Genomic DNA, 20,344 nt, shown 5'->3' on the forward strand with positions numbered 1-20,344 from the left:
TAGGACCTCTCTCCGATATTTCCTAGATCTTCTTGAGGTCTTTGGGAGGTACTCGGGACTGGTGATTAACTGGGACAAGTTGATGATATTTACATTAGCTGGTGGCAACCCCGACCTTCCACGGTCCTGTCCCATTAAAGTAGAGGCAGAGGGCTTTAAATGTTTAGGGATTTTTGTCACACTTGATCCGAAGCTACGCTTCGATCGCAATCTGGCCGTACCACTGGCTCGGTGTAAGATAGACGTGGAACGCTGGCGCGCCCTCCCATTATCCTTGGTCGGTAGGGCCACTCTCTTCAAGAGGATGGCCTTGCCGAGATTCCTTTACGCCCTGCAAAACTCGATGGACCCGGTACCCGCTTCCTATTTCAAGGGAATTGAGTCATTGCAGAGGCATCTCCTGTGAGATGGCGGAGCCCGCATAGCCTTTAACAAACTGATCTTGGCGTGGTACGATGGTGGCATCGGTCTCCCTGATCTTCGCAAATATTATTGGGCCTCACATCTGGCCGCCATCAATCATATTGTGTACGGCGTGCCGGGTGATCCCGGTTACGCCATGGATCGGAACCTTTCCCCCGGTGGGTAGATCGGAAGGGCACTGTATGCGAAAATGGGAAAATATCCATTGATCGGCCCGACCGCTCATGCGGTGAAGGTCTGGCATGTGGCGACTAGGAGTCTCGGATGGGCTGGGAGGCTCACGCTTTCCACCCCTTTGTTTAATTCGGAGAAGCTGGGAAGCTTGTGTAAGTTGAAGTGATTTGTTAAATGGGACCTTATTGGCATCTTCCAGATCAAAGAAGTCTGGGGGTAAGACTCTATATTGCCGTTCGAGACCTTGGCGGCCCGGTATAGTCTTCATCAACACGAGTACTTCCGGTACCTGCAAGTTCGACACGCCTTGGTCACGCATGTTGTGAGAAGTTGGCCTGGTATATAATGCTCACTAATTCTAGTGATCACTTTGTACCATGCCAAGCAACCCTTATGATGATGGTTGTAATTCAACCTTGTAGACCAGTTATCCTAGTGGTAACGTGGACAAAGCAGTCTTAGGCTAAACTCTGAAAGGCATGTGAAGCCAGCTGTTATACCATACACAACCCCCTTGAATACCAAATGAAAGGGACACCACACAGATATATATTGAAAATATATATTGATTTATTAACTATTAAAATCCCCTGGACTCTTTATGAGCACAGAAGCACAAGCGTTAAATCACAAGACAGTTTAAAATACACAAAAGTTGCACAATATGGATGAGCCCTAGGGGCCACCTAAACCATATACTAAGAAAGTGGTATAAGAGATACCAGGAGGAAAGTGGAGAGGCCTAGGGCCTTGGGAATCGCTGGAGCTATTCGAGACTAGTTGTGACTAAGTCGGGAGAGGCCCACGGGACTCGGGTGCAGTGTTCAAAGTGCACGCACTTTCCAATACAAAGTCTATGGTGCGTAAAACATACAAAGTTAGAAAGTTAGGAACCTTCCGAGTGACCTACGGAGCTGAAACTTAAAACACAGGCCCTTGGGATGTGTACCAGTGCAGGAGCACCGGCGGAGCTGAGTTACCTCACCCACAGGAAGCGGGTGCACAGGGTCGAAGTTGTGTCGGGTTTCGTCACGCTGGTCGATGGTGCTTGGAGCTGAAGATGCTGCAGGCGGCTCGATGAGAAGTGTTCCGGCGGATCCAAGGGTGGATCTGAAGATGTGAAGACCTGAAAGCAGAGGGGACAGTGTTCAAAGTCACTAGCCAGTGACTACCGTGGAACCAGATTGGAACCAGGCGATGTCGGGTGCAAACAGGCGTTGTCGGGTAGCTTCTTTCTGCAGCCACGTGGATACCCGGGGTCAAGGACGTCCAGGAGTCGGTCACGAGCTGTCCCACGTAGGCCTCTCGCTGTTGGCGGTGTCGGCGACCTGATCGGAGCAAACAGGCCTTGGCAAATGCAAGCCACGCAGAAGTTGAAAGATGCTGTACACTCGGACCAGCAAGGTCAGAGCGGGTGCTCCTTTTCACAGGAGCTTGGGTAGGTCTGGAGCAACCAGACCTGCTGTGTAAATCTTCGGTTTCGTTGCCAAAATGGCCGCTGACCACGTGGCTAGTGGCCGGGATGGCGCGTCGAGTGGCACAATGCAAAAGGGCCCCACGCAGATCGTGGAGATGCTGGGGGGCTGATCTTCGGTGCAAGGGCTGCTCGGTGGTGGGGGTTCTCAATTCCCAAAGCACAACATCGAGGATGCCTCAGAAGCTGCGCAGTCAGCTTTTCGAGTGTCTTCCAAGAGGTCCGGTCCCACGTCACTCGGTGCCTCCACGGGTCCCTTCTTTGCAGGGACTGTGGATCGGGCTCTGAGAGGTCTGGGAGTCTGGTTCTTGTCGGGCTCTGGGCTCGGTCTCCGGCGGGAGGCGGCGGCAAAGCAGACGTCGAGTTGCTGGTTGGTACCTGTGTTCACAGGGTGGCCACTCCTAGGCCACAAGGGAGATTCTCTTCAGTCTTCTGTGCAGCAGAATGTCGAAGTCCAGTCTTCTTCTTGTTTAAAGTTGATTTCAGGATGATCTGCTGTGCAATGGCACTGCTCCCTCTCTTATTCCCAATCTGAGGGGTGGATCACCTACTAGGTCCCTCCTCTGGGAGGAACCAGGAAGGGGGGCGGTTACACCCCCTTTCCTTTGTCCAGCTCCGCGCCAGGACTGGGGCTGGAAGGCCCCAGAACCGGTTTGGACTGGCCTATGCACGGGGACACCTTGTGTGCCCCGGGCATGTCTGATTCTATTCAGCCCTGTCCTACCCAATACACAAAATCCTGTCTGGGGTGGTGCTCGCACCTCCCAAGGCAGGAAACCCTTTGTCCAGGCCACCATCTGCCGAGTTTCGGTCAGCAGCAGGAGGCCAGACTCGTGTCTGTGGTGGCAGCATCCATTTTGTGATGCTGAGGCTCTGTTTAACTTTAACCGGGGTTAAGGCTACACACATGTCGTGTCCCTCTAGAAGGGTGGAATGCTATCCCCGTCGCCAGAATTGGCGAGGGGATAGTATTCCAATTCGTATGACACCTTACTCGACATGTTTTGATAAAGCCAAACCAAAGATAGCAAATAACCGCGAGGATTATAATGCACTTAAGAGTATATGGTATGGCAATATCCCGGAACAGCTTAGGGAGTTGTTCCCGACAGCTGCAGACAGGCTCAGCTCATGCTAGAGCACCATCTCACATATTTCCAAGCACTCTGCCTCCAGGATTGATGAGGCCTTCCATAGGAGTGGCTGATAGGATCATATGTGCCCAGTTTAGGGTTAGGCACAGACATACTGAACCTAAGTAAGAGGTGGTTACACCGACTTACCCCAGCTGAGTGATCAGCCAGTTGTGTCAAATATGGAGGCCAGGCCAGGGGTGGCATAATACATGCTGCAGCCCCTGGTAGGCCTTGGATACACCTATGCCCTGGGCACCTAGGGTGCACTAATACAGGGGCTCATAAGGGGAACCAGTTCCAATTCGTAATGCACCTAAAGTGCATTGGCATCAATTTAGAGAGAGAACAGCAGGCTGTGGGTCTGATTAGCAGGCCCACAGCCACATTAAGTCAGAAACCAGTGAAGCAAAAAGCAAAAATTTGGGGTGACCATAGGATAGCAGACCCTACTCTCCGACATAACCCCCCCCCCAAACGCAGGGACATTAGACTAACCTTGACCAGTTGTGTCTTCATGTTCTAAGTGGAAGTACCTGGAGAGACCATCTGCGTTGCCATGGTCAGTCCCTGGGCGGTGCTCCACTGTAAAGTCCATCCCCTGTAGGGAAATGGACCACCTGAGTAGTTTGGGGTTTTCACCCTTCATCTGATTAAGCCATAGGAGGGGCTTATGGTCGGTCTGAATCTTGAAGTGAGTGCCAAATAAGTATGGTCTCAACTTCTTCAGGGCCCACACCACAGCAAAGGCCTCCCTCTCTATAGCTGACCAACGTTTCTCTCTGGGGGTCAGCCTTCTGCTAATGAAAGCAATGGGCTGGTCCTGGCCATCTACATTAAGCTGTGAAAGCACTGCTCCCACTCCCAACTCAGAAGCATCTGTTTGGACAATGAACTCTCTTGAGTAGTCAGGACTCTTCAGGATAGGTGCAGAGCACATGGCCTTCTTCAGGTCATCAAATGCCTTTTGACAGATTTCTGTCCACTGAACCTTTTTGGGCATCTTCTTGGATGTCAGATCATTAAGAGGAGTCACAATGGACCCATAGTTCTTAACAAACTTCCTGTAGTACCCAGTCAGGCCCAAGAAAGCTCTGACCTGAGTCTGGGTAGTTGGAGGGGACCAGTCCTTGATGGTCTGGATCTTACTCTCCAGTGGTTGAACTTGGCCTCCACCTACAAGGTGGCCCAGCTATACAACCTTGCTCTGCCCTATCTGGCACTTGGTTGCCTTGATAGTGAGGCCTGCCTTCTGCAGAGCCTCAAGCACTTCCTTCAGGTGGACCAGGTGATCCTCCCAGGTGGAGCTAAAGACAGCAATATCGTCCAGATAAGCTGCACAAAAGTCATCCAACCCAGTGAGGACTTGATTCACCAACCTTTGGAAGGTGGCAGGTGCATTTTTCAAACCAAAGGGCATCACCACAAACTGATAATGCCCACTAGGGGTAGAAAATGCTGTCTTGGCTTTAGACTCCTCAGCTAACCTGATTTGCCAGTAGCCAGCTGTCAAGTCAAATGTGCTCAAATATTTGGCAGAAGCCAACTTGTCAATGAGCTCATCTGCCCTTGGAATAGGGTGTGCATCTGTCCTGGTGACAGCATTGAGTCCTCTGTAATCCACACAGAACCTCATCTCTCTCTTGCCATCTTTGGTGTGAGGTTTGGGGACCAGAACCACTGGGCTAGCCCAGGGGCTCTCTGAAGGCTCAATGACACCTAATTCCAGCATCTTTTGCACCTCAGTCTTTATACAGTCCCTGAAGTGGTCAGGTTGCCTGTAAATTTTGCTCTTTACAGGAAGACTGTCACCAGTGTCCACCACATGTGTACACCAGTTAGTCTGACTGGGTGTCAAGGAGAACATATGCCTGTATGCCTGTAGAACTTGTCTGCAGTCATGTTGCTGATGTTCAGTGAGGCTGCCACCTAAGGCCACACCATCAACTGAGCCATCCTCAGGGTTCTGAGTGAGCAGGTCTGGGAGAGGGTCACTCTCTTCCTCCTGTCCCTCATCTGTAGCCATGAGCAAGCCCATGTCTGCCCTGCTGACATATGCCTTCAATCTGTTCACATGGAGCACCCTGTGGGGGCTCCTGGGAGTTCCTAGGTCCACCAAGTAGGTAACCTCTCCCTTCTTTTCCAGAATTGTATGGGGTCCAGACCATTTGTCTTGGAGTGCTGCTGGGGCCACTGGCTCCAACACCCATACCTTCTGTCCAGGCTGAAATTCAACAAGGACAGCCTTTTGGTCATGCCAAGCTTTTTGTAATTCTTGGCTAGCCTCAAGGTTTTTGGATGCCTTTCCCATGTACTCTGCCATCCTGGAGCGGAGACCAAGTACATAGTCCACTATGTCTTGCTTAGGCTTTTTGAGAGGTAACTCCCATCCTTCCTTCACTAGACACAGGGGTCCTCTTACAGGGTGCCCAAACAACAATTCAAAGGGGCTGAAGCCAACCCCCTTTTGAGGGACCTCTCTGTAAGCGAACAAAAGGCAGGGCAGAAGGATGTCCCATCTTCGCCTGAGCTTTTCAGGTAATCCTTTAATCATGCCCTTTAGGGTCTTGTTAAATCTCTCAACAAGCCCATTGCATTGTGGGTGATAAGGAGTGGTGAACTTGTAGTTGACACCACATTCCTTCCACATAGCTGTCAAATATCCAGACATGAAGTTGGCACCTCTATCTGATATTACCTCCTTAGGAAACCCCACTCTGGAGAAAACTCCAAGTAAGGCCCTGGCCACAACAGGAGCTGTTGTGGTCCTAAGGGGAATTGCCTCTGGGTACCTGGTGGCATGATCCACTACCACCAGTATGAATCTGTGCCCAGATGCTGTAGGGGGATCCATTGGACCAACAATATCAATCCCCACTCTTTCAAAGGGAACCCCCACCACAGGTAGTGGTATCAGGGGGGCCTTTGTTGTTCCACCTGCTTTACCACTGGCTTGGCAGGTTTCACAGGAGCGACAAAACTCCTTGGTGTCTTCAGACATGTGAGGCCAGTGAAAGTGAGGGACAAGCCTGTCCCAAGTCTTGTTCTGGCCTAGGTGTCCTGCTAAAGGAATATCATGGGCCAAGGTGAGTAGGAAGCCCCTAAATTGCAGAGGTATAACCAACCTCCTGGTAGCACCAGGCTTGGGGTCTCTAGCCTCTGAATAAAGGAGTCCATCATCCCAATATACTTTATGGGCACCTTGAGCATTCCCAGCAGCCTCAGCAGCAGCCTGCTGTCTGAGGGGTTCAAGAGAAGGACAGGTTAACTGAGCCTGCCCCAAGTCTGCCCTAGAAGGTCCCCCTGTCCCCAGAAACTGAACCTGATCAGGTTCAAGTTCTTCAGGGACAGTTCCTTCAGGGGTCTCAAGATCAGTTTCCTGTGAAGCCTGACCCTCACTTGTAGGCAGTTGGGAAGGCGCAGCCTTTACCCTCCTGTTCTTCTTCTTGGGAGGTACTTGGTCCATTGTTCCAGGATCCAAGACCTGAGGTTCAGAGAGGCACTTTTTGGCCTGTGACCTGGTCACAGCAAGGACATGTGATGATATCCCTAACATCTCTGCATGAGTCCTGTACTCAACTTCTGACCATAGAGAGTTCTCCAGGTCATTGCCCAACAAACATTCTACTGGGAGATCAGCACTAACCACAACTTTCTTTAGGCCAGTTACCCCTCCCCAGGAAAAGTTAACAAGTGCCACACTATGTGTAGTAGTGACATTGCTGGCATTGGTCACCAGGTAATCATCGCCTGGCATGTATTGTCCAGGGTCCACAAAGTTAGGTGTCACCATAGTGACACTGGCACATGTGTCCCTGTAAGCTTGAGCCACTTTATTGTTGATCAAAGGTGTCTGTCTGTATTTGCCCAGGTTACTGGGACTTATGTCAGGGGTCAAATCTATGTCCCCTTCACAAACCAGAACAGCCTGTGTAAGAGTCCTGACTAGGTCAGAATCTCCTTCAGTTCCCAAAGTGATTCCCACTAATCCCTTGGCTTGAGGACCAGCACTGCTAACTGTACTAGTGGGTGCAGGTGCCTTAGGGGCTGCAGTGCTGGGGGCTCCACCCTTTTTACACTCACTTGTCCAGTGAGAGGTGTTCTTACAAGTTTTACACCAGGGTTTCTTCTGACCTTCTTTCTTCTTCTTCTTGGAAGTTTGGGACCCACCCTCTGTCTCAGTTTGGGGCCCTGTTGAAGACTTCTGGTCTTTAGCTTTCTGCTCCCCACCCTTCTGGTCTGTTTTCTTCTGGTCACCACCCTGGTTCTGGTTCTTTTGCTTAACTCTGGTTCTTACCCATTTATCTGCCCTCTTTCCCAATTCTTGGGGAGAGGTCAAATCTGAGTCAACCAAATGTTGATGCAACTGCTGGTTCTGACAATTATTTAAAATGTGTTCTCTCATCAGCAAATTATACAATCCTTCATAGTCTGTAACCTTGCTTCCCAGCAACCATCCCTCCAGAGCCTTAGTGGCACACTCAACAAATTCAGACCAGTCCTGAGTCTGTGTCTTCTGGGTATCTCTGAACATTAACCTGTACTGTTCAGTGGTTAAGCCTAACCCATCAATCAGAGCACTCTTCAGGACCAGGTAGTTTCTAGAATCCCCATCACTAACTGTGAGGAGTCTGTCTCGGCCTCTACCTTCAAAGGAGAGCCACAAGATTGCTGCCCACTGCTCCTGAGGGATCTGCTGCACTCTGCAGGCTCTCTCCATTGCAGTAATCCATTTATGGATATCATCCCCAGCTTTGTAGGGGGTCACAATCTTACTCAGGTTTCTATTATCAAAAGACCTGTCTTTATCCTTGTGGATATTGCTGCCACCAGTGGGTTCTATTACCCCACTCTCTCTAGGCTGTCTTGCTCTAGCAAGTTTCTCTTGGGCCAGGGCAATCTCTAACTCTTGTCTCTGGACTCTCAATTCAGCCTCTCTAATTTGAGATTCTCTCAATTTGGTCTCATGTTCCCTTCTCTGAGGGCTAGTCATCCTCCTTCTGGAGTGACCATGAGAACCTCTAGAAGCATGGGAGTTGTCAAAGTCACCTGAGTGAATCCTTCTCCTCCTAGGCTCCTGGTTAAGTCCACCTGGGGGTCTGAATGGGTTGTTACCTGATTCATTCCCAAGTTGGCTTAAGTTAGCCTGGTTCAGTCTACTGACCAGCACCTGACTATCTCTGTCATCATCTGACTCACTGCTTTCCACCTCCTCCTCCTCTTCTTCTTCCTCTACATCTACCTGAGGAGCTCCAGTGGTGGAGGCTTCCTCATCTACCAGGATGATAGGGGCAGGGGTGTCTACAGTGTCATCCTCTGAAGGATGGCCTCCTTCAGCATCCCCTGTGGGGTTTGCTTTAGAGGTCTTTAGAGCCTCAGACTGATCCAAGAGCTCTCTTAGGTGGTCTGTAGTAGGGGAAGGCCCTGTCTTCAGACCCCTTAAGACACAAAGCTGTCTTAATTCCTTAAAGGGAAAAATAGCAAATTTGGATGGTGCCCTTGGAGGGTCACTCTCAACAGGAGTAAGTCCACTGGACCCCTCTGCTCCAGACATTGCTCTAGTGTGGGTGGATGTGTTGCAATCTACCTACACTGGTGTTTACCTACTAAACCTATTTAGTAGTTGTAGCTAGGGTGTGCTACTCCCTTTGCTCTACAACAACTAAGTTCAGTAGATTTTAAGTATACTAGTCTTGTTTTATATGTACCTAGCAGGTACCTGTATGATCTTTCAAATGATAATCTCAAAGATTGTAATGGTAAAACAACAGCAAGCTCAGATCCCAATCCGCTGCCCACCAATGTGAGAAGTTGGCCTGGTATATAATGCTCACTAATTCTAGTGATCACTTTGTACCATGCCAAGCAACCCTTATGATGATGGTTGTAATTCAACCTTGTAGACCAGTTATCCTAGTGGTAACGTGGACAAAGCAGTCTTAGGCTAAACTCTGAAAGGCATGTGAAGCCAGCTGTTATACCATACACAACCCCCTTGAATACCAAATGAAAGGGACACCACACAGATATATATTGAAAATATATATTGATTTATTAACTATTAAAATCCCCTGGACTCTTTATGAGCACAGAAGCACAAGCGTTAAATCACAAGACAGTTTAAAATACACAAAAGTTGCACAATATGGATGAGCCCTAGGGGCCACCTAAACCATATACTAAGAAAGTGGTATAAGAGATACCAGGAGGAAAGTGGAGAGGCCTAGGGCCTTGGGAATCGCTGGAGCTATTCGAGACTAGTTGTGACTAAGTCGGGAGAGGCCCACGGGACTCGGGTGCAGTGTTCAAAGTGCACGCACTTTCCAATACAAAGTCTATGGTGCGTAAAACGTACAAAGTTAGAAAGTTAGGAACCTTCCGAGTGACCTACGGAGCTGAAACTTAAAACACAGGCCCTTGGGATGTGTACCAGTGCAGGAGCACCGGCGGAGCTGAGTTACCTCACCCACAGGAAGCGGGTGCACAGGGTCGAAGTTGTGTCGGGTTTCGTCACGCTGGTCGATGGTGCTTGGAGCTGAAGATGCTGCAGGCGGCTCGATGAGAAGTGTTCCGGCGGATCCAAGGGTGGATCTGAAGATGTGAAGACCTGAAAGCAGAGGGGACAGTGTTCAAAGTCACTAGCCAGTGACTACCGTGGAACCAGATTGGAACCAGGCGATGTCGGGTGCAAACAGGCGTTGTCGGGTAGCTTCTTTCTGCAGCCACGTGGATACCCGGGGTCAAGGACATCCAGGAGTCGGTCACGAGCTGTCCCACGTAGGCCTCTCGCTGTTGGCGGTGTCGGCGACCTGATCGGAGCAAACAGGCCTTGGCAAATGCAAGCCACGCAGAAGTTGAAAGATGCTGTACACTCGGACCAGCAAGGTCAGAGCGGGTGCTCCTTTTCACAGGAGCTTGGGTAGGTCTGGAGCAACCAGACCTGCTGTGTAAATCTTCGGTTTTGTCGCCAAGATGGCCGCTGACCACGTGGCTAGTGGCCGGGATGGCGCGTCGAGTGGCACAATGCAAAAGGGCCCCACGCAGATCGTGGAGATGCTGGGGGGCTGATCTTCGGTGCAAGGGCTGCTCGGTGGTGGGGGTTCTCAATCCCCAAAGCACAACGTCGAGGATGCCTCAGAAGCTGCGCAGTCAGCTTTTCGAGTGTCTTCCAAGAGGTCCGGTCCCACGTCACTCGGTGCCTCCACGGGTCCCTTCTTTGCAGGGACTGTGGATCGGGCTCTGAGAGGTCTGGGAGTCTGGTTCTTGTCGGGCTCTGGGCTCGGTCTCCGGCGGGAGGCGGCGGCAAAGCAGACGTCGAGTTGCTGGTTGGTACCTGTGTTCACAGGGTGGCCACTCCTAGGCCACAAGGGAGATTCTCTTCAGTCTTCTGTGCAGCAGAATGTTGAAGTCCAGTCTTCTTCTTGTTTAAAGTTGATTTCAGGATGATCTGCTGTGCAATGGCACTGCTCCCTCTCTTATTCCCAATCTGAGGGGTGGATCACCTACTAGGTCCCTCCTCTGGGAGGAACCAGGAAGGGGGGCGGTTACACCCCCTTTCCTTTGTCCAGCTCCGCACCAGGACTGGGGCTGGAAGGCCCCAGAACCGGTTTGGACTGGCCTATGCACGGGGACACCTTGTGTGCCCCGGGCATGTCTGATTCTATTCAGCCCTGTCCTACCCAATACACAAAATCCTGTCTGGGGTGGTGCTCGCACCTCCCAAGGCAGGAAACCCTTTGTCCAGGCCACCATCTGCCGAGTTTCGGTCAGCAGCAGGAGGCCAGACTCGTGTCTGTGGTGGCAGCATCCATTTTGTGATGCTGAGGCTCTGTTTAACTTTAACCGGGGTTAAGGCTACACACATGTCGTGTCCCTCTAGAAGGGTGGAATGCTATCCCCGTCGCCAGAATTGGCGAGGGGATAGTATTCCAATTCGTATGACACCTTACTCGACATGTTTTGATAAAGCCAAACCAAAGATAGCAAATAACCACGAGGATTATAATGCACTTAAGAGTATATGGTATGGCAATATCCCGGAACAGCTTAGGGAGTTGTTCCCGACAGCTGCAGACAGGCTCAGCTCATGCTAGAGCACCATCTCACATATTTCCAAGCACTCTGCCTCCAGGATTGATGAGGCCTTCCATAGGAGTGGCTGATAGGAACATATGTGCCCAGTTTAGGGTTAGGCACAGACATACTGTACCTAAGTAAGAGGTGGTTACACCGACTTACCCCAGCTGAGTGATCAGCCAGTTGTGTCAAATATGGAGGCCAGGGGTGGCATAATACATGCTGCAGCCCCTGGTAGGCCTTGGATACACCTATGCCCTGGGCACCTAGGGTGCACTAATACAGGGGCTCATAAGGGGAACCAGTTCCAATTCGTAATGCACCTAAAGTGCATTGGCATCAATTTAGAGAGAGAACAGCAGGCTGTGGGTCTGATTAGCAGGCCCACAGCCACATTAAGTCAGAAACCAGTGAAGCAAAAAGCAAAAATTTGGGGTGACCATAGGATAGCAGACCCTACTCTCCTACACATGTCCCAAAGGGTACAGAACTCCCTGAGGCTTCCCCCCTTGAAGACCGGGTTCTAGATGGTCACCTGCCTGAGAAAACCATATCCCTCATCGGTCGGAAGCTGATTAATAGTATTGAGGACCCCCTCGTGAAGCTTAGGGCGCAGTGGACTGCAGACCGGGTTGGAACTTGATGATGAGAACTGGACTGAGGTCGTGTTCTCTTACAAAGTCGTGGCGATACAAATGAGATTATGCCTGGTTCAGCTGAAAATACTGCATAGGACTTATGTGACAGGCCCACGCCTGGTGCGAATGGGAAGGGCTGAGAGTGGAGAGTGCAGAAGAGAGTGCGGCGAGGAGGGTACCCTGATGCACATCATTTGGAATTGCTCTTATGTGCAATCTTACTGGAGGGCTGTACACGAGAAAATGAGGGCGGTACTGGGACTGGAGGTGGGCCTTGAGGCACGGAGATGTTTGTTGAATGTGTGGGAACCGACAGACCTTAATGAATGTCAGAAGCAGAGGGTCACGCTAGCGTGTATGCTAGCCAAACGTAATATTGCACAGTTGTGGGGGGCGCGTCAACCGCCCCAGATTGCGAAGTGGGCAGATGATCTTGATAGGTGCATGTTCAGAGAACGAGTGGTGTACCTGGCTAGGGGCTGCCCGCGTAAATGGGGGAAGATATGGGGTGCGTGGAACGCTCATCGCGGGGATATTTGCGAAGCACCTACGCCGAGTCTGGATTTGGACGCTCCGGGATCCCCTTGATCCCTAACAGTTATTGCAATGTTAATACTCCTGTACCAAATGGACCTAATGTATGTAACTATTGCTGGCTTCCACCTGAGTGTTATTTCTGTTTGTTTTTTTGGTTATGAATAAAAAGAGTTTAAAAAAATATACAGTTTTTGTGCCTTGTAAACGCAAACCTTTGACAGACATACAAAGCAGGGGTCCTACGCTGCTGTTCTGCTTTGAAATTATTATTTACATATTTTTAGTAATATAACCACTGTAGGGGTTTCAGGGGCCACCCATATGTACTGGGCTAATTCTGCGTAAACTCTTACACGCAATGCATGCCCGTAAACAGTTAGCAGACCCTCATGGCTAGTGGTATGAGCTGGAAGTCCCGAGTGACCCCGACTCCTTCATTTATGCTCTCTGGCCATGCCTGGCCAGAGAGTGATACATAGTTAGGAGGTGCTTCCGGAGGATTAACCTTCGAGGAACAAGCAGCTAGACCGCTACATCCCATCCCAACTTGGTTCTTCAAACAGTTAACAGAAAATGTGCTTCAACATACAAAGTCAGCTAGTCTCTTGACGGCGGAACTTCATCAGAGTTGCTTCCAGCCTCGTCAGGTTGCACCTCAGTGATTCTTGATGCACTTGTCCTATGGAGTGTTCTGACTGGGGGTGGAACTTCCTTGAACCATGAAATGTTCCTTGTTATTGTCTCGCTGTCTCGCTCTACAGTGATTGCCGTTCCTTTTGTCGACTTGACTGTCCACACTCCAGGCTCATAGGGAGTTCAGAACTTCCTTCCGCCCCACCGATTCCTTAACAACACCGAACACCCAAGATACATCACGCGGACTCTCGCTCTTCGTCGATGACTTGCTTTGTCATTGGTTCTTTGTCTTTGTGTCTGTGTAGCCGCAGGGTCGTAAGGTTCTTGCTGCCAGTTGTCGGCCATGGACAACATGTCTCGTCGAGGTCCGGTTAGCATGAATGACCATGGAGACCGCTTCGTTGTGCAGTGAGGTGTGCTGCGGTATTCCTTCAGAAATTGTTGTAGAGCTACTACTGGATCGGTGCCTTCAGCCATCGCTATTCGCATTATTTTATTTGCATTGCGCATGAATCGCTCAACCTTACCATTGGCTTGTGGTCACTGAGGGGTAATTCATTGATGCTTGATTCCTACACGGGCTAGGAAGTCTTTGAACTCGCTGCCTTGGAGCGGGGGCCCGTTGTCGGTTTTGATGACATGTTGTAATCGAAATAGGGCAAACGACTTTTCCTGGACGGGTTGCAAGTTGGCAAAGGCGGTGGACGGCAGAACTTCGACTATTGGATACTTGGTATAACTACCGATGAGAACGCTGTGACTCTCCCATCAGGGAAGCTTCTGAAATCGAGGCTTACCCATGACCATGGCGACAGAGCTGGGTCATCGGTGATCACAGGTGCCGCGGCCTCGGCGTTGCTTGTGATCTGACAGGCTCAGCAGTTATGTACGACGGTGTCCACACTGTCCTCTAGATCGGGGAACCACATCTTTTCCCTCATCCTTCATTTCATCCTCCCAATGCCTTGATGTCCCTCATGGGCGATTGTCGTTGCTCGTTCTTGCAAACTTTGCGGTATGACAATGTGTCTGCCTCTTAGTATGATTCCGTTCTCCGCGGAGCTTAGTTCGCTGCGAACCTTCCAAAATGTTCCTAGGCGGGCCCTGTCAGGCTCACTCCACCCTTGTATGTCTTTAAGAAGTCCTTCCTAAGATCCATCCTTCAGAGCGCCAGCTACTCGTTGAAGGACCGCGTCATGGCCCATGTGTTCTTTTACTTCCTCTATTGAGAGAGCTCGCGGACACGACCACTGGGTGACCATGTTGATGAATTCTTCTGTTTTTGTTTCTTGATCACCCTCTCCCTCGACTGTCAGTGCAAGAAGTCCGCCAGGTTCTTTGCGCCTGGCCAATAGTAGCTCCATTTGGTAATGTTGTAATTGAATGGCCCACCTTTCCATCCTGGGAGTGGTTGCAAGTCCACTCAATGGCAAGTGCTTCTCGCTCTATATGTGAGTACCGGGCCTCCGTCGCTGTGAGTGCTTTACTTGCAAAAGCTAATGGAACCCAAGTCCCTGGTTCGTTCTCTTGAGTAAGCAAAGCTCCCAGGCCTACTGGGCTGGCATCCACTAGCAGTACTGTGGTGCGTGTGGTGTTAAAGTATACCATGGTCGTACTGTCTAGTAGAGCAGATTTCACTAGCTTGAACGCATTGTCCTCCTCTGCGGTCCACTTCCAGGAAGTTTCTTTCTTTGTGAGATTTTGCAACAGTTCAGCAATCATTGCTAAGTTTGGGATGAAACGTCCGCAGTATGTTGCCATCCCCAGAAACGTCTTACTTCCGAAGCTTTGGTTGGAGCAGGGGAGAGTTGAATTGCTTGGGACTTCCTGGGGTCTACTTTGACACCCTCTGAGCTAAGACGTACCCGAAGAAGTCAATCGTTTTGCCCAAGAATTGACATTTCTCCTTGTGCAAGGTCACGTTATGGTCTGCCAGTCGCTGGAGCGTGGCTCGGAGTTGTCGGTGGTGTTCTTCAAGGGTTTTCGAGTGAATGAGAATATCGTCACTTACATTGAGGACGCCTTGGAGGCCTGACAGAATTTATCTCACTGCGTTCTGAAATATTTCAGCTGCCGACGATATTCCAAAGTTTAATCTTTTATACCGACGAAGTCCAAGGTGGGTTGAAAACGTGGTAATATACCTGCTTTCCTCTGCTAGTGTTAGCTGGTGGTATCCAGCATTGAGATCTAACTTCGAAAACCATTGTGATCCATTGAGATCGGCGAGGATATCGTCCACCGTTGGCTTTAAGTGTCTCTCTCGCTTTATTGCTCAATTTGGCATCCTCATGTCGATGAAGATACAAATCTTCCCTGGCTGCTTGGGTTTTTCAGCAATCACCATGGGAGACACCCACGGCGTAGGCCCTGTTACTTTCTCGATCACTCCTTGTTGTTCCAGCTTCAGGAGTTCTTGCTCTACTAGCGGCTGGAGATGGAAGGGGATTCGTTGGTGCCTTAATGCAACAGGTTGTACTGCTTTATGGATATGCAGCTTTACTGGTGATCTTTTGATATTTCCTAATCCTTTGAACAATTGTGGGAACATATCCAGAATGTCATCGGTTTGGAGAAGTTTCACTATGTTCGCGAATGCGATCAAGTTGAGGTCTTCTGCGGTGTGGCCTCCAACTAGTATGTCTGCTTCTCTGTCAACAACGTGAAATGTTGTTGCTACTTCTTGGGTCTCTGACTTCACTTGAAATGTCATTTTCCCTTTTAGGGGAAGCATCTTCTGGCTTCCATATGTAAGAATTCGGATTCTGGATGGGGTAAGTATTGGCTTCGGATTTAACTTTTTGTAGTGTTGTGACCCCATCACGTTGACGGTAGCCCCTGTATCAATCAGGCCCGTTACTGGAGAATCATCGATTTCAATGTTGCATTTGGGTTGTGGCCTTCGTCTCTCTCGTAGCCACAAAATAATTGTTGAGGCGGCTAACCCACACCTTCCATCTTGGTGACGCATTAGCAGGGTCGATTAGTTCACTAAATGGTGGAAGCACAGTAATTTGGGTGTGCACTGGATATTGTGGCACAGGCGAGGCTACTTGCTGTTGAGCCGGTGGGGCTGCTTGCTGCTGAGCCACTTGCGCTGCAGGGTTTGACATGTTGATTGTTTATTTGCTTGCACCTCTGGCGTAGTGCTACGTGTCTGTACCTCTTTTGCTGTTTTGTTGTTAGGTTGTGTTGACTTTGCCTGTGCTTTGTTATCTTGCCTCTGTTCTAGGGAAAGGGGGAAGAAAAAGAAAGAGGAGCCGATTCCCCTGCTGTGCACCACGCCTCTCACGCAGATCTCTGCTTCACTACTAGAGCCTTTAACCCCTTCGCTGCGGCGGCTATTCCGCCGCAGCGCTAAGGGGGCGGGGGGGCGCGCGGCGGGCGCATGCTGGTGACGGAACCGCTCCGTCACCAGCCGCGGTTGAGCTGTGCTCATGACGGAGCGGTTCCGTCATGGCCCCGCCCGCTCAATAGAACGCACTGCGCAGGCGCAAAATCAGCGCCGCGCACGCGCGGCGGCCGGGCCATGACAGAACTGCTCCGTCATCAGCACAGCGTCACCGCGGCTGATGACGGAGCGGTTCCGTCATCAGCATGGAACGAGTTAAACTCTTGTTCCTCAGCGTTGCGGCCTGGCGTGTCTTTCCCTCACACTGGTAGGGCCGTCGGCAACGATCGTGCGGGCTTCTGCGCATGTGCGCGGTTGCTGGCGGTGAGTGCGGAGGTTTCCAGCCGCGCTGTGACTCTGCAGGTCAACGCGCGTATCGCTCCTTAGTGCTGTGGCGGACAGGAGCGCAGGCCGTGTTGGGCGCTGCTCACCTCTGGGCTTTCCTTGATGAAAACGCCCTGCTACTCATGATTCACCTCACCACTGGGCTCACACTTGTTAGTGCTTTTCTCACGTCCAGGTAGGCACCGATCCTCCAGTGCGCTTTTCGGGAATCTACGATCCCACTCTTGTCGCCAGTGTAGGGGTGTCAGGGGCCACACATATGTACTGGGCTAATTCTGCGTAAACTCTTACAGGCAATGCATGCGCATAAACAGACACCAGACCCTCATGGCTAGTGGTATAAGCCGGAAGTCCCGAGCGACCCCGGCTCCTTTATTTATGCTCTCTGGCCATGCATGGCCAGAGAGTGATGCATAGTTAGGAGGTGCTTCCAGAGCATCAACCTTCGAGGAACGAACAATTAGACCGCTACAACCACACCAATCGCCGTACGGTACTAGGAAAAAAAGCATAAACAGAAGCCTAGAACGAAAACACAAAAGGCCGGGCTCTAACCTTTCTGTTTTGGAAAGTAATTTTAATTTTATTTTTCAATAATATAAGGACACCGACCTCCATAAGGCGCTAGAAAAATACATGTTTTTGGACTCTTGCATATATCAGTTTCAAACATACTTACCGGCAGGGTCCCCAGGGCTTAGGTTCTGAAATGAATAATAACTTTAATATGTAATAATAGAAGCGCTCCAACACCCCACAGGCGCTACAAAAACAAAGCTCTCAGGCACATATACAGTAAATTTTCATAGCGCCTTTTATATGTGTGTGCTTATATTACTGTCAGTAATATAAGCACACACATATAAAAGGCGCTATGAAAAACATTCATATTTTCGGCTTCTTGTGCACACAGGCGTTAAACATAGATGCAGAGCTGGGGTCCAATGCGCCGGTTCTGGGGTGAAATTATAATGTAAATATTCAGTAATATAAGGACACTGCCATCATAAAACACTATAAAACATGTTTCTTCGCTCTGGAAACACAAGCATCGGACGGATACACACAAGCCCAGAGGCCCAACACTCCGGTTCTGGTGTGAAGTTACAATTTAAATATTCAGTAATACAGCACACCGATCTCCGTAAAACGCTATAAAACACAAGCATCGGACGGATACGCCCGGGCCCAGAGGTACAACGCTCCTGTACTGGGATGAAATCAGGGGCCGGGAGGGTGCGGGATGGAAGGATGTTCGAATGGAGGAAGACGGACAGGCTGAGGAGTAAATGGATGAATGAATGATGTGATGGGTTAAATCAAGAGCATTAAGGTGTGGTCATTAGTGAAAGATGTGTGAGTTCATGCCAAATTTTAATGACAGAAGAACAGACACAGCGAGGAGATTAAAAATTATTACATTGTAGGTGACTAGTTTCAGAGATGGAGAGGTTGTAATCCACTTACTACCACATAATTACATATCACATGATTACACTCTATTAAAGGCAACATAAAAACACACCACATAATAACATTATGCCACATAAATACATAACATATAATTACACTATACTAAATACAACATATATACACTCTACATAATACCACTCAGTCTGACATAGTTACACAACACATAATTACACTAAAATAAATGCACCGTTAATACACGCCACATGCCACTAAATTCCAAATAATTACAAAGCCCATATTTACACTCTACTCAATGCAACTTAAATGCACTACACATATTACCACTCAGTACCACATAATTACAAGCACATAATTACACGCTACTCAATACAACAGAAATACACTCCACATAATTCCACGCACTACCCCATATAATTACAACACTTTGCCCATTGTCACACACGGATGACCCTAAACTAAGGAGATTGACAGTTGATGTAGAAGGAAGCACACAGTCTGCTGTGCCATGCCACTTCTAGATGCTCAAAGAGAAGGAAGACTATGCATAGTGATGTAAAAGCTGACTACTGGGATCTAAAGAGATCTTTTAATAGGAAAACGTGAAAACATACATTGAGATGCTGATCAAACCGCTGTTCTGTGAGTACCAAAGAAGGAGAACTCAGTGACGACCATAGTTCACATTTTTAAGTAAAGGAATTAACTACACTCCCATGTGTCGGCCATTTAAAGATCACAAAGGTGCATAGAGAAAGGATCTGCTCTTACACTGCTTTGCAATAATATCAGTGAAATCAAGAGTAAAAATCGGCTCTCCATACCGTAAAACAAGCACCCAGACATCCCAAAAAAGGGTACACAAACTGACCTTTCAGACCATCCTTCTGACACTGCTAGATTGCCGTATAGGCCAGTCCAACTCTGTATAGGAGTGAGGAGGATGAGGTGAGTTAAGAAAAGAGAACCATTGATTGGAAATCTGCTTCCATGGAAATACTGAAGTAAAATATCTTTCCATATACGCAGTGTAGTCTGGTTCTGTATTGTTGTATTTATCAACCTGAGCTACTGAAGCAATTTCTTCAGTTATTATCACCATCATATACATAAAATACTGTGGTGAATAATGGAGGGGCTGTGCGCTAGACTGGAAATTACTTTGAAGGACCTTTGTGTGTTGGAATATACGCTTCCTTAGCAATCGATGCCACTCCCTTTACTGAGGTACTTTAAAATAATTGGAGAAACCAGGTTCAATAAATCAGCTATCACATTCAAAATGTCAGGCTCTGAAAAATCCCTAATGAAAAGCACCAATACATGACGCAGATGCATGGGACTGCCCTTCCCATGTTTCCAACTACACCGCTGACATCCCCAGGTTATCACGCACGCTCAGCCATTTCAAGTTGATTAGGTGGTGAAACCCACAGAATAGTCTGACACTACATGAGGAAAATGCATGGAACTATACTTCACATTTTCCCGCTATGCAGCAAACTTCACCACGTCATCACGCACACTCCATCGTACTCCCAGAGACGTGCCCAGAGGGTCAATAATACTGGATCTCGGGGGCGTGGCTAGCGGCCGACAATGACAGCAGCAGAATAGAGAGGCTCCCGGCGTAAGGCGGCTTCCCACAGCAATCCACATACAAATCCGGACACTACGTTGCTCGGAAGAGGTGCCCCGGGTCATGTGACCGAGCGGCAACTCACGGAGCAATTTCACGGCGGCGGAGCACCGGGAACCAGCAGGGTGACGATGCAACTACAGGGGCCTGGTGCCGGCCGGTAAGCAGCGGGCTGTAGTGGCAGCGGTGCCCGGGCGGAAGTGAAGCCTCGGCAGGGACCGACTGCCGGAAGTGGACACAGTGAGGCAAAAAGCTGCAATAGCCAGTGAAACACCTGGGGGGAGCCATGCATACCACCAGTGACCTCTGGGTGGAAATCGCACTGCGGTATTGCACGGCAGGAAGCAGTGACAAGAAGGGGAACGGCCATCGCGACACGGGTAATGGCGCCGCCACCTCCTGCAACAGCAGCAGACCAAGTGGTGTGACGGCAGACGCTAGAAGCCC

Source organism: Lissotriton vulgaris, chromosome 5, assembly GCF_964263255.1.
Source record: "Lissotriton vulgaris chromosome 5, aLisVul1.2, whole genome shotgun sequence".
NCBI lineage: Eukaryota > Metazoa > Chordata > Amphibia > Caudata > Salamandridae > Lissotriton > Lissotriton vulgaris.